Genomic DNA, 6,013 nt, shown 5'->3' with positions numbered 1-6,013 from the left:
TACTCTCTAGGAATCAGCATGGGTTTCGAAAAAGACGATCGTGTGAAACCCAGCTCGCGCTATTCGTCCACGAGACTCAGAGGGTCATAGACACGGGTTCCCAGGTAGATGCCGTGTTTCTTGACTTCCGCAAGGCGTTCGATACAGTTCACCACAGTCGTTTAATGAACAAAGTAAGAGCATATGGACTATCAGACCAATTGTGTGATTGGATTGAAGAGTTCCTAGATAACAGAACGCAACATGTCATTCTCAATGGAGAGAAGTCTTCCGAAGTAAGAGTGATTTCAGGTGTGCCGCAGGGGAGTGTCGTAGGACGTTGCTATTCATGATAAATGACCTTGTGGGTAACATCGAAAGTTCACTGAGGCTTTTTGCGGATGATGCTGTAGTATATCGAGAGGTTGTAACAATGGAAAGTTGTACTGAAATGCAGGAGGATCTGCAACGAATTGATGCATGGTGCAGGGAATGGCAATTGAATCTGACTTTAGATAGACAAGTGTAATGTGCTGCGAATACATAGAAAGAAAGAACATTTATCATTTAGCTACAATATAGTAGGTCAGCAACAGGAAGCAGTGAATTCCATAAATTATCAGGGAGTACGCGCTAGGAGTGATTTAAAATAGAATGATCATATAAAGTTGATCGTCGGTAAAGCAGATGCCAGACTGAGATTCATTGGAAGAATCCCAAGGAGATGCAATCCGAAAACAAAAGAAGTAGGTTACAGTACACTTGTTCGCCCACTGCTTGAATATTGCTCACCGGTGTGGGATCCGTACCAGATAGGGTTGATAGAAGGGATAGAGAAGATCCAACGGAGAGCAGCGCGCTTCGTTAAAGGATCATTTAGTAATCGCGAAATCGTTACGGAGATGATAGATAAACTCCAGTGGAAGACTCTGCAGGAGAGACGCTCAGTAGCTCGGTACGGGCTTTTGTCGAAGTTTCGAGAACATACCTTCACCGAGGAGTCAAGCTGTATATTGCTCCCTCCTATGTATATCTCGCGAAGAGACCATGAGGATAAAATCAGAGAGATTAGAGCCCACACAGGGGCATACCGACAATCTTTCTTTCCACGAACAATACGAGACTGGAATAGGAGGGAGAACCGCCACACACCGTCAGGTGGCTGGCGGAGTATGGATGTAGATGTAGATGTAGATCAACTGGATGCCAGAGTCAGCGCCTGCATTGCTGCTGTGGAGGTTACAGCACGTAGAAATTTGGGTATTTCAGTGTGGGTCTATACTGGTTCGTTAGAACGGCTTGTGCTATTGATTTGTAAATGTAATCATTTCATGTACTCCGTTTTCACGGATGCAACAATAAATCTTGAGCGAACTGGAAATCTCTAAAAGTGTACAGGCCTACCAATTTTTTTCCCCCGGCAGTGTATCTGGTTAGGGGTTCCAATAGTGGATTTGCTACCGCGATCTCTCTTTGCGACAATCTCCTCGACATTGACATTTTCTTACCGGTACTGAACACAAAAAACATCTGCACGTTTGAGGAAAACTTCCAGCAACTGCAAAATTCGGCAAGTACCCGCAACCAGATGCAAGAATCTCTTTTGTCCGCAAGAATGTCTTTTCTCCAAGTTGCACAGATTCCTTCTGAAAGTTGAAGCAACTTGTGGAAGTCGACATGTTGGGAGTGCTCCCACGACAAAGAATTTGCACAAGCGACTTGCGGAAGTTTACTTGCCATTGGACGCACCCCTTCAGGCTCACATGGTGTACCTCCACTGCTTCCGGTAGGAGGGGTAGGGCCTCGTCGTGACTACAACGCCCCTCTAGATGAGGGTCTGCAGTGTACGCCGGACGCCTTCCGACCTTGCGGCGGCCTCGGCTGGTGGTATAAAGGGCGCACCGCGGCTGGGACCCGGCAGTCGGCTCTCAGCAAGGCAGGCAGCATGGCGGCGCGCAAAGTCTTCGCAGTCCTCCTCCTCATCGGTGAGTCAAACCCTCAGAGCAGATGCTAGTCAACAAACTGTTCTGCTCCACTTAGCCTCTCCATCTTTCACTGACTATTTTGCCGGTGGAAAAGGTTACCGAAATGAAAAGTGTCTAGTTAAAGATATGCACTAGAGCGGGATTCGAACCCAGCAGTCTGCCTTTCTACATAGTCACTGCAAAATTACTTGTGATGTGTGGCAAAGTCTCTTTGTATTTTCATATAGGTTCCGCCCATTTTTGTTCCATATTCGAATTCTACGCCAAAATAATTTTCTCTGTTTACTCAAACTATTGTTTTTCATCCGTAGTAGATGGTGCTGTAACCGACGAATATCAAATGTGCCTGCTTTTGCGATTAAGAACCGACGCCTTTGGATGATAGATTTCATTTACGATGTAAATGTGAATCTTTGGTAAATGTGATTGTACAGTACTAATGATATGGCTAGACACTGATAATGAAGTGATTGCTTTTGGTGACATCATTTGCAATAGCGACTGCGCGAATTGACGGTACCTCGTACGGAAAGAAAGAGTAGCTGATGCTACTGAGGTCTCGGCCGTGAGCATTTCCGACGACTTCTTGGGCTCTTATTCGTGATGGCATTCAGACAGGCAAGGGTGCTGTCGATTGTTGCATACGAATGCGAAAGACCTGCATTGTGCGTTTCCGCAAAGTGATTTTTGGGGATTTTTACGCCAAAGTTGCGATCGTCCTACAAGTTGTGTCAGATGTGAAGCGCAGAGCGTAGCAGATTCCGTGGTGTAGCGGTTATCACGTCTGCCTAACACGCAGAAGGTCCACGGTTCGATTCCGTGCGGAAACACTTTTTCGTCGCACTCAACAAGACACTTGCTACAATCTCTACTGTGACCATTTAAATCAATTTCAAACGTCCCACCACCAGGGTGTAGATGGCTCAAATGATACATGAAACTCTTTCAGAACCGGCTACTTGGTTTTTGTGCTTACCTGGAGGGCTGGAGATGCGCGGAACAGTCCCTGAGCGGAGAAAATCTCCGACCCAGTCGGGAATCGAACCCTGGCCCTTAGGATTGACATTCTGTCGCGCTGACCACTCAGCTACCAGGGGCGGACACCTGGTAAGTTGTGTATGAAGTGACAGTGACGGGCGCACCTGCGATGGATGCTCACCGAAATCAAGCACCCCAGTGGTGAGAAGCAGGAGGACTCAGCGAAATAAAGCATCCCGATGGGAACCGAAAATTATTACACCCTCGTCGTTAGCACACTGGATTCCCATGCGGGAGGACGACGGTTCAGACCCGTGTCCAATCATCCTGAGCTGGGTTCTCCATGATTTCTCTAAACAGCTTACGGCAAATGCCGGGACGCTTCCTTCAAAAGGGCACGGCCGCTTTCCTTCTCCATCCTTCTTAATTCGAGCTTGTGCTCCGTCTCTGATGATCTCGCTGCCGACGTGACGTTAAACACCAATCTCCTCCTCCTCCTCCTGTTCGTGGATCACGCTAGACATCGTTTCAAACCAGACATTGGAAAAGCTAACCATATTGTACTGTACAGTCAGATTTGCAACAATAAAGTAAATTTCGAACATAAATATCAACAGACAGAAAACAAAGATTAACATTTACATCGTAAATGATGTGTACAATCAAATGCGTTGGTGTCTAATTGCAAAAACATACAACTTGATTTTTTTTTATTACAGCGCCAACTACCAAACAGTGGTTTGAATAAACTGAACTAATTTTTTTTTGCGTGGAATCCGAATAAGCAGTATAAAATGGGAGTTGCCATTAGAAAATACAATGCTGACACCGCCCACGCAGGAGGGGTGGTTAGGAGGTGGCCAGTTGTAGCACAAGCTGATGTCCCATTTACTAAAAAAAATTGCTCTGAGCACTATGGGACTTAACATCTGTGGCCATCAGTCCCCTAGAACTTAGAACTACTTAAACCTAACTAACCTAAGGACATCACACACATCCATGCCTGATGCAGGATTCGGTCACGTGGTACCAGACTGAAGCGCCTAGAACCTCACGGCCACACCTGCCGGCCCATTTACTAATATTAACTTTCACCTAGAGCATTATTTTGTCGTACGATGCCCTGTTTGTTTTAACTTGAGGCAACTAAATATTTCGGAAACGACGCATTGTACGACAAAAATGTTGTAGGTGGAGAGTTAATATTAGTAAAGGGGACAAGCCTCATGAGCTGTTCAACCAGTAGAAGGTACCTCAGACGTTTCAGTCCCACAGCTGTCGACATCGCATGTAGGTTTTGGGGAAACTATGGAAAACCGACTTCAGGTCTCCAATAAGGGTACTTTATTTCCTTTTGTCCCAAAAACATGTACGAGACGCTGAAACTACCATTACACTTGTCTACAATAATTAAGGCTGTGAAGGTAGATTGAAATCTTGATTAAATTGTTTAGAGTGTCAAAAAGTTACTACCGGCAACAGTCTTGAAAAGTATTAGTTTGTAGAAATCTGTAGACGATCCAGTCGATATAACTACAACAACTGCTACTGCTATACCAAGGAAACCTTCTTATAAGAAAGATAGCGCTATCATTTCCATTTCGTCATTTTGGTTGCCAGTCTCGTACAAAAATATCCGATCGCAACATGGATTTGACGCTGTTGCGTCTTGTAGAAATGTAAAAATCCTGTTCTGAAAGTCCTAGGGGACTCATGACGTCATACGTTAAGTGCCATAGTGCTCAGAGCCATTTGAACCTGTTCTGATTTGAATTTAAAGTGATATTCTGCGAAAAAATGGATATATTAGCCTCTACATAGTATTTGCAAGCATACGCGATTTTTAGCTGGGTGATAAAATAGAGCACTAATTTGGACAGAATGCGTTATAAATTTCGTGTGACGAGTTTCAATTATTCAAGAAGGTAATAATGGTTCGGAGTAATTCAACTTTGCACCTCCTTATCACTCAGTTGCTACCTCGTCTCTTTCTCTTTTCGTCCAAGCTTCGACACATATTAATCAACCTGTTACTGCCAGTCTATTTCTTACCACAATGTTCATCGTAATGCACTTACATGTACAGTGAGATTCACGTTTCACTCTCAACTGTTGATTTAAGAATAGCAAAGAGAAAGAGAATTACATCGTGATTCCAACAACCTTTTTTTTGCAGCTCGCTCTGATCCCAAAGTGTAAGTTGCCAATGAAACACAGAGCTCTCATCCGTAGCAGTTTTCGTAACCGTTACGGTACGGAATCAGTGCCCTTCTCACTGAGCCACTTGAGGTGCGGTTGATTAGAAGACAGTTTTGTATGTCTGTGCTCCGTATTTCTATTACCGAAATTAAGTACTTACTGAGTTAAAATATGGGGAATCAAACAGCAGAGAGATGAAATTATTTTACCTTTGGAAGAAACGGATGCTCCTAGTGCAAATTGAAGCTCTGAGATTGTCAGAGAGGCATTCTTCGGTGATTCTTTTGGTAGAACAGCGTCAATTAAAGTCAGGCGTCCGGGTTCAGATTTCTATTCGGAGCACACTATTTATTTATATAAATGAAACAGATGTTTTGAGAGTCACACGAAGATGATAAATACGACTCTATTACATGTATCAGGCTGTTCCGACAGGATGGCCGACATGATTTTATTTTAGTCAGTGCTCACTTAAAATGTTAAATGGCTAAGCTGGTTTCGATTGACCAGTCATTTTTAACAGCACATAAATTTTTCTTCGCCGATTGTTGCGACAAAGAGTGCTAGGGCTCTTCCTACAATAGTGAAACAAAGAACAGCGAAATATACGAAGAAACACAATTACGTCGATCAGGAGCCATTGCAGCACGAAGAAAACCGAAAATGTCGACCAGAAATTATTGGAATGTAAGTTCCTACGGTAGATCTTGAAGTCGTATGCGAACCAGTAATGTACAGTACAGCATCATAGCGCCTGACTGATTATGCTGCACCGCTTAGCTAGTGATCAGGTTTGAGTTGGGACGTTCAGTGTAAATGCGAAACATGTCTTTATCACTAATGCCTGAGCGAGGACTCCTGTTACTATACGG

At 44.1% G+C, this 6,013-nt stretch overlaps 1 non-coding gene across 1 annotated transcript; it reads left to right on the top strand.

The window, feature by feature from the left end:
• Nucleotides 1–2,721: 2,721 nt before the first annotated feature.
• Trnav-aac lies at nucleotides 2,722–2,794 on the top strand. Its single transcript has one exon. It is a non-coding gene; the product is annotated as a tRNA-Val (tRNA).
• Nucleotides 2,795–6,013: the final 3,219 nt, after the last annotated feature.

This window comes from Schistocerca piceifrons, chromosome 4, assembly GCF_021461385.2.
Source record: "Schistocerca piceifrons isolate TAMUIC-IGC-003096 chromosome 4, iqSchPice1.1, whole genome shotgun sequence".
NCBI classification, from domain to species: Eukaryota; Metazoa; Arthropoda; class Insecta; order Orthoptera; family Acrididae; genus Schistocerca; species Schistocerca piceifrons.
Note: the sequence above shows the minus strand (reverse complement) of the source record. Positions and strands in the feature narration are given on the sequence as shown.